A 22533-nucleotide genomic window follows, 5' to 3' on the forward strand; every position below is an offset into this window, starting at 1 on the left:
CGTTTTTCTGTCTACTTTTCAGCTGCATTTCATCAATGTCATCCTGAAGGTCACTCTCAGAGCTGAAAGCGATCTAACTGTTCTTAAGTGTAATTTCACACTCTTACCTTACACTGAAGGGCCCCGAGGATGACAGAGCAATTAGAGTCGAGCTACTCTGAACTCATCCCATCCTGATGGACAATAATGTGTCAACATTTAAAACAGGTCTAGATTTGTGGCATTGAAACGTCTTTATTCCGCTTAGATAATCGTCATTTGAGGTCACAGTTTGAACAGGCCATAACCTTCATCCTTATTCTGATCATCATATTGCTTATGATTATTACCACAATATACTCATACTAAAAGCCCCATTTTACTACCACAAGAAATATATATTTTCACTATTTTCTAAAATTAAGTTTGGAAAGCCTTGGGGGTGGCTAAGCAGCACCTTTTATGAGAAGGATAAGGAGGTTCTCCGATACAGCCCCATCTTGACAAGAGCTGTCTATGGCGATCCTATGTCCCTCTTTTAGGCTAGGATTCCACTCAGATTTTTGCCCTATGATTTTTTTGGCTTAAAAACGCCAGAAAAAACGCCAGAAAAACTGCCACAGTTTTCCCCTGCATTTTGGTGTCTTTTCTGGCATTTTTTCTTGCGTTTTTACCTTTGTGTGGAATTTGCCTTTTTTGGCCCCTTTGGCATTTTTTTTTACAAAATAGTTGGGTACCAAAAAAAAAAAAAAGGATGCAGTAGGGATGTAAAAATTTATTTAACTAAATGTTTAATTTTTTTTATAACAAAATTTGAATACTTTTTTTATAATGTGTGTGTGTGTTTAACTTTTTTTCTCTTTTTTCTACATTTTTTATGTAGTACTACTACTCCCAGCATGGAACACACTGTTCCATGATGGGAGTAGTAGTACCTGTACTATAGACATATCGCTCCAGGTGTCAGTCCTGACACCCGATGCGATCTTCCATTATATAGGAGAGATGGAGCGGCTCTATACATCGCTCACATCTCTGCACTATACTCCGGCCAGTGATGTGAATAGAACATCATTCATATTTTCCGCCCAGAGCTGTGATTGGCCGGATGGTTGCAGCCAATCACAGCTCTGAGGGAAACATCAATGAGTGAGTGGCCGGAGTACAGAGCAGAGCTGTGAGCGATGTATGCAGTCGCTCCATCTCTGCTATAGACAGGACGATCACAGCGGGTGTCAGTAGTGATATCCGCTGTGATCTGTTCTTACCTGCAGGTACTACTACTCCCAACATGGAGCACACTCTGCTCCAGGCTGGGAGCTGTAGTACTAGTACCTGCATTAATAGACAGATCGCAGCGAGTGTAATTTCTGACACATGATGCGATCTGTCTATTAATGCAGGTACTACAGCTCCCAGCATGGAGCAGAGTGTACTCCATCTTGGGAGTAGTAGTATTTGTAGTTAAGGAAAGATCACAGCAGGTATCACTCCTGACAACCGCTGTGATCCTCCTGTATAATGTATAGATGCGGATGCTCTTCTATGGTCCCCTGCTCTCACGTATATATACACATGTTCCTATTTCCCACAGAGAGCTGTGATTGGCTGGAACCATATGGCCAATCACAGCTCTCTGTGGGAAATATCAATAGGTGTATATATACGGCAGTGCAGGGGACCATAGAAGAGCGGCCGCTGCATTTATAAATCATACAGAAGGATCGCAAAGGATGATCTGTCAATTAGTAAAGGTACTACTACTCCCATCATGGAACAGTGTGTTCTATGCTGGGAGTAGTAGTACTACCTAAAAAATGTAAAAAAAAAAAAAAAGTGAAAAACACGCACACACTACATTTTTATTATTGTCGGCTACATTTTTAGTGCTTTACCCGCCCACATAAATTGATCCCTGTTAAAAAAAATGTATAAACATGTGAGGGGGGATTATATACATGTGAGGGGGGATTATATACATGTGAGGGGAGATTATATGCATGTGAGGGGGGATTATATACATGTGAGGGGGGATTATATACATGTGAGGGGGGATTATATACATGTGAGGAGGGGATTATATACATGTGAGGGGGGATTATATACATGTAACAACTATATATGGGGGCACATGGGGACCTACAATATATATGGGGGACACAGGGGGCCTACAACTATATATGGGGGTGCAAAGGGACCTACAACTATATATGGGGGTGCATAGGGACCTACAACTATATATGGGGGTGCATAGGGACCTACAACTATATATGGGGCACAGAGGGGCCTACAGCTATATATGGGGGCACAGGGGGCCTACAGCTATATATGGGGGCACGGGGGGCCTACAGCTATATATGGGGGCACAGGGGGCCTACAGCTATATATGGGGGCACAGGGGGCCTACAGTTATATATGGGGGCACAGGGGGCACAGGGGGCCTACAGCTATATATGGGGGCACAGGGGGCCTACAGCTATATATGGGGGCACAGGGGGCCTACGGCTATATATAGGGGCACAGGGGGCCTACAGCTATATATGGGGGCACAGGGGTCCTACAGCTATATATGGGGGCACAGTGGGTCTACAGCTATATATGGGGGCACAGGGGACCAACAGCTATATATGGGGGCACAGGGGGCCTACAGCTATATATAGGGGCACAGGGGGCCTACAGCTATATATGGGGGCACAGGGGGCCTACAGCTATATATGGGAGCACAGGGGGCCTACAGCTATATATGGGGGGCTAAGAGGGGCCTACAGCTATATATGGGGGCACAGGGGGCCTACAGCTATATATGGGGGCACAGGGGGCCTACAGCTATATATGGGGGCACAGGGGGCCTACAGCTATATATGGGGGCACAGGGGGCCTACAGCTATATATGGGGGCACAGGGGACCTACAACTATATATGGGGGCACAGGGGACCTACAACTATATATGGGGCACAGAGGGGCCTACAGCTATATATGGGGGCACAGGGGGCCTTCAGCTATATATGGGGGCACAGGGGGCCTACAGCTATATATGGGGGCACAGGGGGCCTACAGCTATATATGGGGGCACAGGGGGCCTACAGCTATATATGGGGGCACAGGGGGCCTACAGCTATATATGGGGGCACAGGGGGCCTACGGCTATATATAGGGGCACAGGGGGCCTACAGCTATATATGGGGGCACAGGGGGTCTACAGCTATATATGGGGGCACAGGGGGCCTGCAGCTATATTTGGGGGCACAGGGGGCCTACAGCTATATATGGGGGCACAGGGGACCTACAGCTATATATGGGGGCACAGGGGGCCTACAGCTATATATGTGGGCCTAAAATGATATATGGGGGCACAAAGCGGGTACTATGTATTGGGCCAATACACATGGGGAGTTTGTAATAAGAGAGGGCATTGTGCTGGAAAAAGGAGCCTAAAATGTTTGTCTGGCTGCTCTGGCAGGTTCTGTGGAGACGAGTCTTGGCCAGGAGAAGTCTTCATGGTGCCCCAGGCCAGATAGTGAAAAAGAGGAAAGGTAAATGACTCCAATCAGAGAAGACGTCCTCTGTGAGTCATTAAATGTAACTATGATCACTTATACTGTCTGCAGAGCGCTCACTGGTATCTACCTCTATATGGTCAATGGGGGAGATTTATCAAAACCTGTGGAAAGGAAAAGTTGTCCAGTTGCCCATAGCAACCAATCAGATCGCTTCTTTCATTTTTAACAAGACCTCTGCAAAATGAAAGAAGTGATCTGATTGGTTGCTATGGGCAACTGTGCAACTTTTCCTTTGCACAAGTTTTGATAAATCTCCCCCAATATGTAGGAATATTGGCAAATTGCTAGGGTGGTTTCATAGTAACCAGAATAGAGTATATTAGATTACAGCAGAGTGCGGCACAGTATAATACTTTGCAGCACAGTGTTATAGAGCACCACACTCTGCTCTAATCTAATTAGAAATATATAATTAGAAAGTAAAAATAAATTGAGGGCAGGTCAGGGGGGTGGGGGGGGGGGGGGGGGGCAGGTCTTGAGCTGTGTAAGGGGCCCTGAAATTTCTGATGGCAGCCCTGTATGGGTGTAGTTGTATCATCTGCACCCATAGAAACATAAAAACATAGAACGTGTCTGCAGATAAGAACCATTTATCCATCTAGTTTGCCCAATATTCTGAATACTATGAATGGTTCCTGGCCCTATTTTATATGAAGGGTAACCTTATGTCTATCCCATGCTGCATGTGTAAACTCCTTCACTGTATTTTGCTGCTACCACTTCTACAGGAAGGCTATTCCATGCATCCACAACTTTCTCAGTAAAATAATACTTCCTAATATTACTGCATGAGCCTTTGCCCCTCTAATATAAAACGATGTCATCCTGTGGTAGTTTTTCTTCTTTTAACCTCTTAAGGATGCAGGGCATACCTGTACGCCCTGCGCCCGTTCTCGGTCTATAACACGTGGTCACGTCGAGACCCTGCATCATAGCGGGTCGGTCCCACCGGCTAATGAAAGCTGGTACCCTGGGCTAATAGTGTGCGACACTGATCGTTATGACGCGTGCTATTAACCCTTTAGATGCGGCGATCAAAGTTCATCTAAAGTTGAAAAAATTGCATCCCGGCAGCTCAGTCGGGCCAATCAGCTAGGACACAGCAAGAGGGTCCCTTATCTGCCTCCGGTGCATCCGATTAGCGATTGACTTCTCCATGCCTGAGATCCAGGGAGGAGAAATCAAGCCCCGATAACACTGATCATCTACATGTAGTTCTATGCCGATGATCAGTGTTAGGAATCAATGTAATGCATGTTATAGCAAAAAAATTCCAAAGTCCAAAATGGCATACAGTGGTCCCTCGAATTACGATGGCCCCGACAAACGTTTTTTTTTCGACATACGATGGCCTCTCAGAGGCCATCGTATGTTGAAGTAAGTATCGACATACGATACTTTTTGCGGGGCCATCACTATGATTTTACTTACCGGTACAGGCTGCGGGGCGCCGTGGTACGGGTTGCCATGGTGCGGGGTGCCATTGTGCGAGTTGCCGGGGTGCTGTGCTGCGGGGTGCCGTTGCGCCAGAGTCCTCCTATTGAAGCTGATTGGCGAATCCGCAGTCATGTGACGATGTCGCCGGCCTGCGTCTACGCCGCCATTTGAGGAGCGCCACCCGTGAGGAGAAGACGTGAGGAGCTGGTGAGTATGACTTAGTAGCTCACTCACGTGGCGGAGTCCTTAACCCCACACCCCGCGGCAGCGTTAATGCTGCCGCGGGGTGAGGGGTTAACGCTACCGCTGCCATGGGGTGAGGGGTTAACTTAACCCCTCACCCAATGGCAGCGGCAGCGATAACCCCCTCTCCCCAGGACATAACAGCAGAGACCCCAGGCCTGGGCAAAAGCCCCCCAGGCCTGGGCAAAAGACTCCCAGGCCTGGGCGCAAAGCCCCCAGGCCTGGGCGCAAAGCCCCCCAGGCCTGGGCCAAAACCCTCCAGGCCTGGGCACAAATCCCCCCCACCCCAGGCTTGGGCACAAATCCCCCCCACCCCAGGCCTGTATGTAACAGCATATGATGTATCAACATATGATGGTCTCGGGGCTCCGGAACCAATTACCAGTTTTCCATAGACATATGTAGTCAACATATGATGGTTTCAACATATGATGGTCCTCTCGGGACCAATTACCATCAAATGTTGAGGGACCACTGTATTTTTGTCACTTTTTATAGCACAAAAAAATTTATATAAAGCGATCAAAAAGTCCAATCAATACAAAAATAGTACTGATAAAAACTTCAGATACGGCGCAAAAAATAAGCCCCATACCGGCCCGTGCGCGGAAAACTAAAAAAGTTATAGGGGTCAGAAGATGACAATTTTAAACGTATGAATTTTTGTGAATGTGGTTACGATTGTTTTCTAGAGGTAAGACAAAATTAAAAGTATATAAGTAGGGTATCATTTTAACCGTATGGACCTACAGAATAAAGAGGTGTCCTTTTTGCCGAAAAATGCACTACATAGAAACGGAAGCCCCCAAAATTGCAAAATGGCATTTTTTGGTAGAATTGGTGGCGCAAAAAATAAACCATAATTTGGAATATTAGGTGCAAATTTGAAGGGGTTATGATTTTGAAAAGGTAAGGAGGAAAAAACAAAAGTGCAAAAAGTCCCCAAGGGGTTAAATATACCCTCCTCCTTTACCTGTTGTTGATTCTTGAGTTGATCACCTCCTTTAGTTATTTTGCAATAGAGTTCCTGACCATCTGACAATTCTGTGAAAAATATAGACAACCAAATAGTAAAAAACCTATTCCGTTATCTTCTTTATTTATGTTAGAAAATATCCCTGTGAAGATTTTATTCAATTTAGCACAAAAAAAGAACAAATGGAGATCTAAAAGTCTTTAGACATTACATTCCCATGTTTCGCTTTAAGGCTATAGAAGCTTTAATCTTGCAAACCATTTCACACAATCCCTTGAACAAAGTTTTATTTTGTTTTACTGTTTACATTATGGCTGTGAATGGGGAATTCATTTTAAACAATGTATTTGTATTATTCATTGTTTTGGAGCCAAGCTACGTTTGATGTAAGTCCGTATTCTGCCCTTGACGTGACTTAATAAAAATGTCCCCTGTGGGTCGCATCCTGTCTGCTCAATATGATTTCTGTTTTATCTCCTGCTGGAGAGGTCACTAAGTTTTTTAGTTTCCATAATTACAAACTTTACAACATGTTTTAAATATTAGACATCTACAAAGATGGAGACTCTGGTCCCAGAAATAATGCAAAAGTTTTGGTTAAAGGGGTTCTCCGGTGCTTAAACATCTTATCCCCTATCCAAAGAATAGGTGATAAGATGCCTGATCGCGGGAGTCCTGCAGCTGGAGACCCCCGGGATCATGCACACGGCACCATGTTTGTAATCAGACCCGGAGTGTGTTCGCTCCGGGTCTGATTATGGTCGACCGCAGGGCGGGCGGCGTGTGACGTCACGCCTTCCGCCCCCGTGTGACGTCACGCTCCGCCCCTCAATGCAAGCCTACGGGAGGGGACGTGACAGCTATCACGCCCCCTCCCGTAGGCTTGCATTGAGGGGCGGAGCATTACGTCACACGGGGGTTGAGGTGTGACGCCACACGCCGCCGGCCCTGCGGTCGCCGGTAATCAGTCCCGGAGCGAACACGCTCCGGGCACTGATTACAAACGGGGTGCCCCGTGCATGATCCCGGGGGTCCCCAGCTGCAGGACTCCCGCGATCAGGCATCTTATCCCCTATCCTTTGGAAAGGGGATAAGATGTTTAAGCACCAGAGTACCCCTTTAATGTTGTGTTAATGTACATAATCTAACATTAATGCTCTTGTGTGGTGGTCTATAGGTGTAAAAGGAATGACCTTATTATAATGACCCATGATGTATATGAGGTATGTCATTGGCTCTGTAGGGGACTTTGATGCGAGCTCACAGCCTGTGTTCGCTTCTTTTGCAGTGAGTATTGGCCGATGTCTGGAATTAACCCTTTTGACTTTGATTGTGGAATCTAAAATCGGTAAAATATTGGTGCTGGTGCTTTAGAGAAGCTAATTGGGACCTTCGTAGTGCAGTTGTGTTCTCCCGCTTGGTGGAAAATAAAGGCTGGAGGTCCCTCACATGCATCTGTGCTATTCTCTTGTAGCTCTGCTTCTTCAATGTATTCAAACTATTAGAATAAGTTAAAGGGGTTATCCAGGAATCGAAAAACTGAGCTAATTTCTTTCAAAAACCGCTCCCTGTCTGTCTCCACATTGTGTGTGGTATGACAACTTGGCTCCATTCAATTCAATGGAACAGAGCTGCAGAACCACACCCAACCTGGAGATAGACAGATGGAGCATTTTTTAAAGAAATTAGTTCTGTTTTCGATTCCTGGATAACCCCTTAATGGTCTATTCACATGTTGTCACGATGCCGGCTGGCAGGTAGTGGATCCTCTGTGCCAGAGAGGGATTGGCGTGGACCGTGCTAGTGGATCGGTTCTAAGTCACTACTGGTTTTCACCAGAGCCCGCCGCAAAGCGGGATGGTCTTGCTGCGGCGGTAGTGACCAGGTCGTATCCACTAGCAACGGCTCAACCTCTCAGGCTGCTGAAGATAGGCGCGGTACAAGGGAGTAGACAGAAGCAAGGTCGGACGTAGCAGAAGGTCGGGGCAGGCAGCAAGGATCGTAGTCAGGGGCAACGGCAGGAGGTCTGGAACACAGGCTAGGAACATACAAGGAAACGCTTTCACTGGCACGATGGCAACAAGATCCGGCAAGGGAGTGCAGGGGAAGTGAGGTGATATAGGGAAGTGCACAGGTGAACATACTAATTGGAACCACTGCGCCAATCAGCGGCGCAGTGGCCCTTTAAATCGCAAAGACCCGGCGCGCGCGCGCCCTAGGGAGCGGGGCCGCGCGCGCCGGGACAGGACCGACGGAGAGCGAGTCAGGTACGGGAGCCGGGGTGCGCATCGCGAGCGGGCGCTACCCGCATCGCGAATCGCATCCCGGCTGGAGGCGGAATCGCAGCGCCCCGGGTCAGTGGATCCGACCGGAGCGCTGCATTGAGGAGAGTGTAGCGAGCGCTCCGGGGAGGAGCGGGGACCCGGAGCGCTCGGCGTAACAGTACCCCCCCCCTTGGGTCTCCCCCTCTTCTTAGAGCCTGAGAACCTGAGGAGCAGACTTTTGTCTAGGATATTGTCCTCAGGTTCCCAGGATCTCTCTTCTGGACCACAACCCTCCCAATCAACTAAAAAAAAAGTTTTCCCTCTGACCTTTTTTGATGCCAGAATCTCTTTGACGGAGAAGATGTCCGAGGAGCCGGAAATAGGAGTGGGGGGAACAGATTTGGGAGAGAAACGGTTGATGATAAGTGGTTTAAGAAGAGAAACATGAAAGGCATTAGGAATACGAAGAGAAGGAGGAAGAAGAAGTTTGTAAGAGACAGGATTAATCTGGCACAAAATTTTGAAAGGACCAAGATAGCGTGGTCCCAACTTGTAGCTAGGGACACGGAAGCGGACATATTTAGCGGAGAGCCATACCTTGTCTCCAGGGGAAAGAATGGGAGGAGCTCTTCTTTTCTTATCCGCGAACTTCTTCATGCGTGATGAAGCCTGTAAGAGAGAATTTTGGGTCTCTCTCCATATGATGGAAAGATCACGAGAAATTTCATCCACAGCGGGCAGACCAGAGGGCAAGGGGGTAGGGAGGGGGGGAAGAGGGTGACGGCCGTACACCACGAAAAATGGGGATTTGGAGGAAGATTCAGAGACTCTGAAGTTATACGAGAATTCGGCCCATGGTAGAAGATCTGCCCAGTCATCCTGGCGGGAGGAAACAAAATGTCGTAAATAATCACCCAAGACCTGGTTAACTCTTTCTACTTGTCCATTGGATTGAGGATGATATGCAGAAGAAAAATTTAATTTAATCTTGAGTTGTTTACAGAGAGCCCTCCAGAATTTAGACACGAATTGGACGCCTCTATCCGAGACGATCTGCGTAGGCAACCCGTGAAGACGAAAAATGTGTACAAAAAATTGTTTAGCCAACTGAGGCGCTGAAGGAAGACCAGGAAGAGGGATGAAATGTGCCATTTTGGAGAATCGATCAACGACCACCCAAATAACAGTGTTGCCACGGGATGGGGGTAAGTCAGTAATAAAATCCATACCAATCAGAGACCAAGGCTGTTCGGGGACAGGCAGAGGATGAAGAAAACCAGCGGGCTTCTGGCGAGGAGTCTTATCCCGGGCACAGATAGTGCAGGCTCGCACAAAGTCCACAACATCCGTCTCCAGAGTCGGCCACCAATAGAAGCGAGAGATGAGTTGCACAGATTTCTTGATGCCTGCATGACCTGCGAGATGGGAGGAGTGACCCCATTTGAGGATTCCGAGGCGTTGGCGTGGAGAAACGAAGGTCTTTCCTGGAGGAGTTTGCCTGATGGAGGCTGGAGAAGTGGAAATCAGGCAGTCAGGAGGAATGATGTGTTGCGGAGAGAGTTCAACTTCAGAAGCATCCGAGGAACGAGAGAGAGCATCGGCCCTAATGTTCTTATCGGCAGGCCGAAAGTGAATTTCAAAATTAAATCGGGCAAAGAACAGGGACCACCTGGCCTGGCGAGGATTCAGCCGTTGGGCAGACTGGAGGTAGGAGAGGTTCTTGTGGTCGGTGTAAATAATAACTGGAAATCTTGATCCCTCCAGCAGATGCCTCCATTCCTCAAGTGCTAATTTAATGGCTAGAAGCTCTCGATCCCCGATGGAGTAGTTCCTCTCCGCCGGAGAGAAGGTCCTAGAAAAAAAACCACAAGTAACAGCATGCCCGGAAGAATTTTTTTGTAGAAGGACAGCTCCAGCTCCCACTGAGGAGGCATCAACCTCCAATAGGAAGGGTTTAGATGGGTCAGGTCTGGAGAGCACAGGAGCCGAAGAAAAGGCAGACTTGAGCCGTTTAAAGGCGTCTTCCGCTTGAGGAGGCCAAGACTTGGGATCGGCATTTTTTTTGGTTAAAGCCACGATAGGAGCCACAACGGTAGAAAAATGTGGAATAAATTGCCTGTAATAATTGGCGAACCCCAAAAAACGTTGGATAGCACGGAGTCCGGAGGGGCGTGGCCAATCTAAAACGGCAGAGAGTTTGTCTGGATCCATTTGTAGTCCCTGGCCAGAGACCAAGTATCCTAGGAAAGGAAGAGATTGGCATTCAAACAGACATTTCTCTATTTTGGCATAGAGTTGATTATCACGAAGTCTCTGAAGAACCATACGGACATGCTGGCGGTGTTCTTCTAGATTGGCAGAAAAAATCAGGATATCGTCCAGATATACAACAACACAGGAGTATAAGAGATCACAAAAAATTTCATTAACAAAGTCTTGGAAGACGGCAGGGGCGTTGCACAGGCCAAAGGGCATGACCAGATACTCAAAGTGTCCATCTCTAGTGTTAAATGCCGTTTTCCATTCATCCCCCTCTCTGATGCGGATGAGATTATAAGCACCTCTTAAGTCCAGTTTGGTAAAGATGTGGGCACCTTGGAGGCGATCAAAGAGTTCAGAGATGAGGGGTAGGGGGTAGCGGTTCTTAACCGTGATTTTATTAAGACCGCGGTAGTCAATGCAAGGACGTAGAGAGCCATCTTTTTTGGACACAAAGAAAAATCCGGCTCCGGCAGGAGAGGAGGATTTACGGATAAAGCCCTTTTTTAAATTTTCCTGGACGTATTCAGACATGGCAAGAGTCTCTGGGGCGGACAGAGGATAAATTCTGCCCCGGGGTGGAGTAGTGCCCGGGAGGAGGTCGATAGGACAATCATAAGGCCTGTGAGGAGGTAGAGTCTCAGCTTGTTTTTTGCAAAAGACATCCGCAAAGTCCATATAGGCCTTAGGGAGGCCGGTTACAGGAGGAACCACAGAGTCACGGCAAGGGTTACTGGGAACCGGTCTTAGGCAGTCCTTGGAACAAGAGGGCCCCCAACTCTTGATCTCCCCAGTGGACCAATCCAGGGTTGGGGAATGAAGTTGAAGCCAGGGAAGTCCAAGGAGAATTTCGGAAGTGCAATTGGGGAGGACCAAAAGTTCAATCCTCTCGTGATGAGATCCGATGCACATTAGAAGGGGCTCCGTGCGGAAACGTATGGAACAGTCCAATCTTTCATTGTTTACACAATTGATGTAGAGGGGTCTGGCGAGACTGGTCACCGGGATGTTGAACCTGTTGACGAGGGAGGCCAAAATAAAATTTCCTGCAGATCCGGAGTCCAGGAAGGCCATAGTAGAGAAGGAGAAGGCAGAGGCAGATATCCGCACAGGCACAGTAAGACGTGGAGAAGCAGAGTAGACATCAAGGACTGTCTCACCTTTGTGCGGAGTCAGCGTACGTCTTTCCAGACGGGGAGGACGGATAGGACAATCCTTCAGGAAGTGTTCGGTACTGGCACAGTACAGGCAGAGATTCTCCATGCGGCGTCGTGTCCTCTCTTGAGGTGTCAGGCGAGACCGGTCGACCTGCATAGCCTCCACGGCGGGAGGCACAGGAACAGATTGCAGGGGACCAGAGGAGAGAGGAGCCGGGGAGAAGAAACGCCTCGTGCGAACAGAGTCCATATCCTGGCGGAGCTCCTGACGCCTTTCGGAAAAACGCATGTCAATGCGACTGGCTAGGTGAATGAGTTCATGTAGGTTAGCAGGGATTTCTCGTGCGGCCAGAACATCTTTAATGTTGCTGGATAGGCCTTTTTTAAAGGTCGCGCAGAGGGCCTCATTATTCCAGGATAATTCTGAAGCAAGAGTACGGAATTGTACGGCATACTCGCCAACGGAAGAATTACCCTGGACCAGGTTCAACAGGGCAGTCTCAGCAGAAGAGGCTCGGGCAGGTTCCTCAAAGACACTTCGAATTTCCGAGAAGAAGGAGTGTACAGAGGCAGTGACGGAGTCATTGCGGTCCCAGAGCGGTGTGGCCCAAGACAGGGCTTTTCCAGACAGAAGGCTGACTACGAAAGCCACCTTAGACCTTTCCGTGGGAAACTGGTCCGACATCATCTCCAAGTGCAGGGAACATTGGGAAAGAAAGCCACGGCAAAACTTAGAGTCCCCATCAAATTTATCCGGCAAGGATAGTCTTAGACCAGAAGCGGCCACTCGCTGCGGAGGAGGTGCAGGAGCTGGCGGAGGAGATGATTGCTGAAGCTGTGGTAGTAGCTGCTGTAGCATCATGGTCAGTTGAGACAGCTGTTGGCCTTGTTGCGCTATCTGTTGTGACTGCTGGGCGACCACCGTGGAGAGGTCAGCGACAACTGGCAGAGGAACTTCAGCGGGATCCATGGCCGGATCTACTGTCACGATGCCGGCTGGCAGGTAGTGGATCCTCTGTGCCAGAGAGGGATTGGCGTGGACCGTGCTAGTGGATCGGTTCTAAGTCACTACTGGTTTTCACCAGAGCCCGCCGCAAAGCGGGATGGTCTTGCTGCGGCGGTAGTGACCAGGTCGTATCCACTAGCAACGGCTCAACCTCTCAGGCTGCTGAAGATAGGCGCGGTACAAGGGAGTAGACAGAAGCAAGGTCGGACGTAGCAGAAGGTCGGGGCAGGCAGCAAGGATCGTAGTCAGGGGCAACGGCAGGAGGTCTGGAACACAGGCTAGGAACATACAAGGAAACGCTTTCACTGGCACGATGGCAACAAGATCCGGCAAGGGAGTGCAGGGGAAGTTAGGTGATATAGGGAAGTGCACAGGTGAACATACTAATTGGAACCACTGCGCCAATCAGCGGCGCAGTGGCCCTTTAAATCGCAAAGACCCGGCGCGCGCGCGCCCTAGGGAGCGGGGCCGCGCGCGCCGGGACAGGACCGACGGAGAGCGAGTCAGGTACGGGAGCCGGGGTGCGCATCGCGAGCGGGCGCTACCCGCATCGCGAATCGCATCCCGGCTGGAGGCGGAATCGCAGCGCCCCGGGTCAGTGGATCCGACCGGAGCGCTGCATTGAGGAGAGTGTAGCGAGCGCTCCGGGGAGGAGCGGGGACCCGGAGCGCTCGGCGTAACACATGTACAGTATTCTTTGCAGATTTGATGCACAGGATTTGATGCGCAGGATTTTCTGCTGCAGATTTCAATGGAAACTAAATTACTGAACATGGCCTCAAATCCTGCACATCCAATCTGCGCATCAAATCTGCACAGAATACTGTAAGTGTGAATAGACCCTAAGGCTAAGTTCCCACTTGTTTTTTTCTCTGGTAGTTTTTGGAGATCTGCCACTGAAGTTTTTGAGCCAAGTGTAGAGAAGTGTATTCAAAAGGAATAGGACATATAAAGATCCACTTCTGACTTTGGCTCAAAAACTGCAGTGGCAGATCTCCAAAAACTGACAAAAAAAAAAACCAAGTGGAAACTTAGCCTAAAGGAAACCGCATTGTAAAAAAAAAAGTTTAACATATTTATCACAATTTCACATAAGCACATACATTTTCATGCATTACTCAGTATAAAAACATTACTGTCAAATAGAGAAACGTTTGAAATGTCATGCAGACATGTTTAAAGTTCAAATTGATCGGGGTTTCAATGCTGAGACCCTGACTAATCTCTAGATACAGCCTGGGAAATTGTGCGCACATCAAAGGGAATTTTGTTGTCAGAAAATGGGTTAAGGTAGTGCCTGCTGCTTATTTAAAGAACAAAAAATAATAAAAAAAAAACATTAGTATTTTATAAAATGATGTGAAAAGCTCAGTAGCTCTACATTGGTATACTTGTGTGAAAGGGAAATTAAAGGCAGACATTAGGCATGTTTGGCTAATGATAATGGGCTGACCATATGGCCTCTGTAAAAGAGTACATTCGGTACTGCAATTTCCAGAATGCATTGCTTCCCTTCAGTTTTTCATCATAGCCCACTTATCCTGCCTATTCCCTTCTAGCAGCACTCGTACTGGTTTCCCATCCATAGCTTCTGCAGAACATTGCATAACACAGCAGACTCCCTCTTCCCACAGCCATGAGTTTGCAGAAGCAGCTGTATTCATTCACTTTCTGCTCCACTGTATCCACAGCAGAGGATGATGTGTTGGCTCAGGAGAGAGAGTTGGGGAGCTGCTGAGACAACACAACACAACATTGACATTGAAAGGACTACACCACTTCCTGTCATGAGTAAATTATGCCAGTACAATGTGATAAGACTATATTAGTAAGTTAGAGTTTTTGGGGAGATAATTATAGGTAAACATTTTCTCATTTTAGGAAACCCAATTAAAGGGGTTATCCAGATATCGAAAAACAGAGATAATTTAGTTCAAAGACCACTCCCCGTCTGTTTCCAGGTTAGGTGTGGTTCTGCAGTTCAGTTCCATTGAAGTGGAGACAGGCAGGGAGGCAGGAACGATCTTTAGATTGCTAAGTATTTGTGTTCTGGGCATAACTAGCAGTTATTAGTTATTTCAAGTAATCAATCAAGTTATTTCTCATTCTCAATCCTTTTGCCCTAAAAATACACCTTCTTTAGCAGGCATACCACATTATTTAATTGATCTCCCTTCCTTTTTTAACATTTCTTTATTTAAAGTATCCACTACACCCTGTGCTCTCAAATGCACTTTATACCTTTATACATTGGACCTACTCCTTTTCTGCCTTCAAAAAAATGGCCATTTCTATAGGCAAAAAATGGCAAAAAAATTCAGACTGTTTTGAACTGGGTTTTTTCACATTCGGATTTACACCTGTTCGATTTACACCATTTTTGGCCATATTGCAAATTTTTTTTGGGCTACTGCAAAAGCTATAGCCAAAACAGGGCTATTTTAATGTTTGCATCTTCAACATATCTTGGCATGTAAACAGCAGATAAAAGGCCCTGACACTTAATTTTACAGCCAAAATTTTTTTACAGCCAAAACAATTATGATCATAATCTTAAACTGTGTGGGGGAGATTTATTAAAACCTGTGCAGAGGAAAAGTTGCTGAGTTGTCCATAGCAACCAATCAGATCCCTTCTTTCATTTTTCAGAGGCCTTTTCTAAAATGAAAGAACGATCTGATTGGTTGCTATGGGCAACTGGTCAAATATTCTTCTGCACAGGTTTTGATAAATCTCCCCCTGTATGAACAAAGGGAACATATTCAAAAACTTGTTCAGTTTTATTAAGACTAGGTAGTCTAAGGGTTCATACACCACATTTTGTTCTTGCGGTCACCGGATTCATTTGAATGAGCCGACCAGAGTCAGATTTTTGCAGCATACCACGGTTCTCAGTCCTGGCAGAAAACCGTATATGGGGCAAAAAGGAGCCGATTGGAATCACTATCTGACTCTGGTCGGCTCATTCAAATGACTCAAGCTGTTTAAAAATCTGTTGCAATTTACACTATTCTCAGTCTACTCCACCTCTGAGGCTGTATAGTTAGGGACTGGGTTTTTTTTTTTGGTCGCAGACTTCTAAAAATTTGGCACAAAGCCCCCTTTTTCTTAGAGGCCATGCCCCTGTGTGCTGCACCACTTTTTGAACAAATATTGTCATGATCTACACACAAAAAAAGAGACAAATCAGTTTTAACCTTAAGGACGCAGCCCTTTTTCACCTTAAGGACGCAGCCCTTTTTCGCAATTCTGACCACCGTCACTTTACACATTAATAACTCTAAAACGCTTCTACAGAATATTCTGATTCTGAGACAGTTTTTTGGTGACATATTCTACTTTATTTTGGTGGTAAATTTTCGTCCTTACTTGCATCCTTTTTTGGTGAAAAATCCCATAATTTCATGAAAATTTTGAAAATGTAGCATTTTTCTAACTTTGAAGCTCTCTGCTTGTAAGGAAAATGGATATTCCAAATACATTTTATTTTTATTCACAAATGCAACATGTCCACTTAATGTTGGCATCATAAAATGGACATATTTTTACTTTTTGAAAATTAGAGGGCTTCAAAGTAGAGCAGCAATTTTCAAACATTTCATGAAAATTGCAAAATCTGAAGGGATAGATGTTACAGAACTACAACTCCCAGCATGCCTGGGCAGTCTAGGCATGCTGAGAGTTGTAGTTTGGCAACATCTGGAGGGCTACCGTTTGGGCACCACTGTAACAGTGGTCTCCAAACTGTGACCCTCCAGATGTTGCAAAACTACAACTCCCAGCATGCCCAGACAGCCTTTGGCTGACTGTGCATGCTGGGAGTTGCAGTTCGGCCTTCCTAGTGGTTGCCACAGTAAAGATCGCCTTACTGCAACTCCCCCCCCCCCCCCCCCTCACCGTCGCTTCCCTACCTAAACCGTGATCTCCGCTGATGTCTCCGGTAATCAGAGGTCCCCACGCCATCTTCTTTGCAGGTACCCGGCCTCCATCTTCTCCCCCCGTTCTGTCCGACATCCAGTGGTGGGCAGAACGGGGGGTTTCTGTGGCAACCCACTGTCCTGCACTGCCATTGGTCAGAATTTATTTCTGACTAATGGCAGGGGATAGGAGGAGATCGCAGCACTGCGACCTCACTCCTATTCCTCAGGATGATCGGGGCTGTCACTGACAGCTCCGATCATCCCTATTTTCCGGGTGATCGGGTCACCAGAGACCCTATCAGCCTGGAATAGCAGAAAATCGCATGTCTGAATTGACATGCGATTTTCTGCGATTGCCGACATGGGGGGTCTCAGGACCCCCCTTGGCGATGTGCCGGGATGCCTGCTGATTGATTCCAGCAGGCATCCCGGTCTGGTCCCCAACTGGCTAGCGGCGGGGACCGAAATTCCCACGGGCGTATGCATACGCCCTACGTCCTTAAGGACTTGGGATGCAGGGCGTATGCATACGCCCCACATCCTGAAGAGGTTAAATACTCCAACCAAAGTGGCATTTTCCCACTGAATGTAATCAAATTTAACTGGGAAAAAAACTGTTATTTTCTGGAGTGATTTTTTTAGTCCCAAAAATTATTTTGGGAATATAGCCTGCTTGTAATGGGTTAGTTTAAAAACTGAGAATATCCCTTTATGTTCACATTTGTCAGTAGCATGAAGTAGCAAGAGTTCAGTTATTGAGACTAAACCAGTGAAATCGGACGGGTCAAGCGTCTTTAGTTTTTAAAGTCCTGCCACAGTTCTCTAATCAGAAGATAGGTGTAGGCTGCATCTGTACCACTTCATTATAGCAAGTCCACATGCGGCACAGCCGCTGGTTTCTAGATACTTAATTCAGTAAGAACTGTGTGTTAGAAATCTTTTAAACACGTCGGCAATAAAAGTTACGTTTTACTAATTTAGGTGAATGGGAAAAACTGATTTTTGTTGCCACCCTAGTGACCAATTGTAAATAAATTGTCGGATTGGAGACAATCCATTAGTTGGGTTCACCTATAATGTACCCAGGCCAATAGTGGCGGCTCAAAGAAAAGCCAAGCAAATCTAAACCTTGTAGTGTAATTGTTATAATGTTTTAATTTACTAAACAGGTAATCAGATACCAAATCTACACAACGACAAGGAATGTGTGTATCATCTTACATTTATTTTTACATTGGAACTTCCCTCTTTAAAGTCAACTGTAAAACCAAACATCAAGCGGTAAACATTTTGCATATTGTTTTCAGATAAATGCAGCATATCCTAAAACCACAGCAAAGTCATTGCTAGTAAAAACACTAATGCTTTTACTTACAGTATACAGTGATCCCTCAACTTACAATGGCCTCAACATACAATAGATTCAACATACAATGTTTTTTCTGGACCATTGTAACTTGAAACCAGACTCAACATACAATGCTACAGACAGTCCAGGTCTGTGAGACATGTCACAACTGGAGGAACTGACCAATCAGAATGGGCATTTTTCTGGTAAATCACCTGTATTACTGAGGTGCAAGCACTGACTGGTAGCGCCCCCTACAGGACAGGGAGGAACTACATGTTCTGTACTACTCTTTACCTGTGCCAGGGTTAGCTGTTCCTTTGGACACTAGGTAAGGGCGGCTCCATTTGGGACACTGGGTGTACTGTATAGGACCCTAAAGAAGCTCCTGCCCTCTACATAAACCATTGTTTCCCAAGCAGGGTGCCTCCAGCTGTTGCAAAACTACAACTCCCAGCATGCCCGGACAGCCAACGGCTGTCCGGGCATGCTGGGAGTTGTAGTTTTGCAATTGCTGGAGGCACCCTGGTTGGGAAACACTGACATAGACAGTGATTTACAGCTCCCAGCAGATCTTTCTTACTTTTATATATAAGGATTTGCTTTATCTATATTAGTTATCTACTTATTTTTCTTTATTTCTCACTTTTTCCTATTTTTGGATGACATTTTGTTGGCTTCAGAAAGAATTACCAGGTTTCCATAGAGTTCTGGTCTCAACATACAATGGTTTCAACATACAATGGTCGTCCTGGAACCAATTAATATTGTAACTTGAGGGACCACTGTACTGTAAATCTGACAGTTGCAAGAACACACAAGAACTTATCTTTTATATTTCCGAATGACTTCCAGTAAACCTCTGCCTCCTACATTTTTAGCCATCCAAAAACATCAGAAAAACACCACATAAAAAGAAAGAAATAAACACTTCATATGATTTAGTTATAATATGTCACAAAATCCAAATAGTTCTCCTCAGCACCATATACTGTTGATAGCAGTAGTACATCTCTGAGCTGGTACCATATATATTCTACAGTAGAATTAAAAGAAGCAAAGATTCAATTGTCTGGTTTTTCCATAGTAACCAATCACAGCTCAGCTTTCATATCTTAATGAGCTCTTGTAAAGTGAAAGGTGAGCTGTGATTGGTTGCTATGGGAAAAACCAGACAATAGGGTTTCAGACTGATTGATAAATATGGGCCTATGTCTTTATCAAGCCATATACTTTACTACCCAACAACATATCAGGTTTTATATGCAGATACAAAGGGAGCGTTCCCACCTGGCGTATACGCAGCGTATTTCACGCTGCGCATAATTTACGGCAGCAGTGGTAAATACGCTGTGTATTCTTTGCTCACTTCACACACAGGGCTTTCCGGCAGCAGCCCTATGTGTGTAGTGAGTTTTGGAGGCGGGGCCGTGTGCCGGCGTGACTGTTACGCGTGGCTCCGCCTCCAAAACTCACTGCACTCATAGGGCTGCGGCCAGAAAGCCCTGTGTGTGTAGTGAGCAAGGAATACGCAGCATATTTACCGCTGCTGTCATAAATTTTGCGCAGCGTGAAATACGCTGCGCATATGCCAAGTGGGAACGCACCCTAAAGAAGTGACACTAAACCCACTGATGTCATTGTTTCCCACTGTTGCACCTCCATATCCAAAACTAAGTAAAAAAATATTTGCTAACAACATGATATAAATATTTATATAGAATTTCAACATATAGAGCAAGTGGTGTATGCATTATATTTGGGATTCTGTAGTAAAATCAAAGAACCTATTTATACATAGATTTTTTGCTTATGGAATTAGTCTGCATATAAACATATAAATTAGTCTGCATATAAACGTATAAATTAGTATGAATATAAAGTTGTTTGGATATTTTATGGCTTGATAAAGGCCTAATATGGCTAAATTGGTGCCTTTATTACCCTACCGTATCATATTATTATAAGGCTAGAATTGTCTATTGAAGTAGCATGTCATTTCTTAGCATCATAGCCTATTATGTGTAACACTATGGGGGAGATTTATCAAAACCTGTCCAGAGGAAAAGTCGACCAGTTGCCCATAACAACCAATCAGATCGCTTCTTTCTTTTTTGAAAAGAAATCTGAAAAATTAAAGAAACAAACAATCTGATTGGTTGCTATGGGCAACTGGGCAACTTTTCTTCTGCACAGGTTTTGATAAATCTCCCCCTTTATTTCCATTATTTGACTCCATATGAGCTCCTTTACAGTGTTCCTTTCCGATGTTTTAGAATGCATGTCAAAAAAATTGCATTGAAAATGTAACATGCATTATTGTAGAGCACTGTCAGTGGCATCTTTGGTTGTGTGTTGTGGCATCTTTGCTGCTCACCTCTCTGCCAGCGACTCACATCTCCCCTAGCATTAGCAAAACAACAACTCCCAGCATGTCCTTACTGTTAGAGCATGCTGGGAGTTGTAGTTTTACTAATGCTAGGGGAGATGTGAGCAGCAGATGCTGACAGCATAGTAAAGGAGGAGGCGGAGGCATGCACAGTAAGGCCACGCCCCCTCCCTTTGAGAAGAATTTCACCTAAGTGAGCTACAGAAAAGGTGTATTTTTAAAAGAAATAAAGGTGCTAGGGACAAAAACATACTGTTACGCTGAGCGCTCCGGGTCCCCCTCCTCCTCCGGAGCGCTCGCGGCGTCTTCTGCCCTGCAGCGCTCCGGTCAGCAGCTCTGACCGGAGACGCTGCTCTGTTGTGCCCGGCAGGGATACGATCCGCCTAGCGGGACGTCCCTGTCCGCGGATCGCATCCCGTCCCACTCACCTGTCCCGATCTCCTGCTGGGTCCCGGTGCGCGCGGCCCCGCTCTCTAGGGCGCGCGCACGCCGGGGCTCTCAGATTTAAAGGGCCAGCGCACCGCTAATTGGTGCCTGGCCCAATCAGTCTAATCAGCCTCCATCTGTTCCATGTGCATAAAAGTCTGCTTCCCCTTCCGTTCCCTGCCGGATCTTGTTGCCTTGTGCCCTGAGAAAGCGTTATAGTGTGTTCCCAAGCCTGTGCACACAGACCTTCTGCTGATGCCCCTGACTACGAACCTCGCTGCCTGACCTGACCTTCTGCTACGTCTGACCTCGCCTCTGTCTAGTCCTTGTGTACCGCGCCTGTCTCAGCTGTCAGTGAGGTTGAGTCGCTATCGGGTGGAACGACCTGGTGGTTACCTGCCGCTGCAAGTCCATCCCGCTTTGCGGCGGGCTCTGGTGAAAACCAGTAACCCCTTAGATTCCATTCCCCTGGTACGGCCCACGCCATCACCCCACTGACACAGAGGATCCACCACCAGTGTCGTCTCCGCATACCAGTCCAGATCCTGACACATACATATACATAATCAGGTTTAGATACTGACTAACATATTCTAAATTAAATTAACTGATGCCAGAAAGTTAAACAGATTTGTAAATTACTTCTATTAAAAAAAATCTTAATACTTCCAGTACTTATTAGCGGCTGCATACTACAGAGGAAGTTTTATTTTTTTTATTTTTTTTTATTTTCTGTCTGACCACAGTGCTCTTTGCTGACACCTCTGTCCATGTCAGGAACTGTCCAGAGCAGGAGAACATCCCCATAGTAAACATATGCTGCTCTGGACAGTTCCTAAACAGAGGTGTCAGTAGCGAGCACTGTGGTCGTGAGAGAAAAGAAATGCAAAAAGAAAAGAATTTCCTCTTTAGTATACAGCCGGAAGGATTAAGAATTTTTAATAGAAGTAATTTGCAAATCTGTTTAACTTTCTGGCATCAGTTGATTAAAAAATAAAAAATAAAAAAGATTTCCACCAGAGTACTCCTTTAACATTATTTTACATTTACACAAAAAAATGTACCAAAAATGGCTCCTAAAGCTGCATCAAAACCCACCTGTGCCTTTCTAGTCTGTAGAAAATCTCAGCACTGTTTTCTTGTACAACTAAGAGTTAAAAGACTTTGTTGTTGTTCTTTATAGGAACCATCGGGCGTAATTGCCTTTGAGCATAAATGTGAGATTGGTCAATTAACAGATAACCAGATGAAAGACATTAGTGTCTGCCGTTTACTATTTTAACATAGAAACTTATGTGAAGAATAAGCAGAATTGGCATTAAATAGCAAGGCATTAAAGTATAAGGCGGCATTCACACAGGAGCCTTTAGGGGCAATAGTGAGGTGGCCAAGAATTTCCCTCACATGACCCCAAACCAAAACGTACAATTTTACAGTGGTTGTCTGGTCAAATTATAACAAGTAAGACATGTGCCTAACCCTGTTAATAGGTCCTGTCACAGTTTAAGATGCCAGATTTTAAGGAAAAGCCAGGAGTGGGTTCTGACATGTTTTATGTGTCAGTCAAT

This window comes from Hyla sarda, chromosome 3 (assembly GCF_029499605.1).
Source record: "Hyla sarda isolate aHylSar1 chromosome 3, aHylSar1.hap1, whole genome shotgun sequence".
Classification (NCBI taxonomy): Eukaryota; Metazoa; Chordata; class Amphibia; order Anura; family Hylidae; genus Hyla; species Hyla sarda.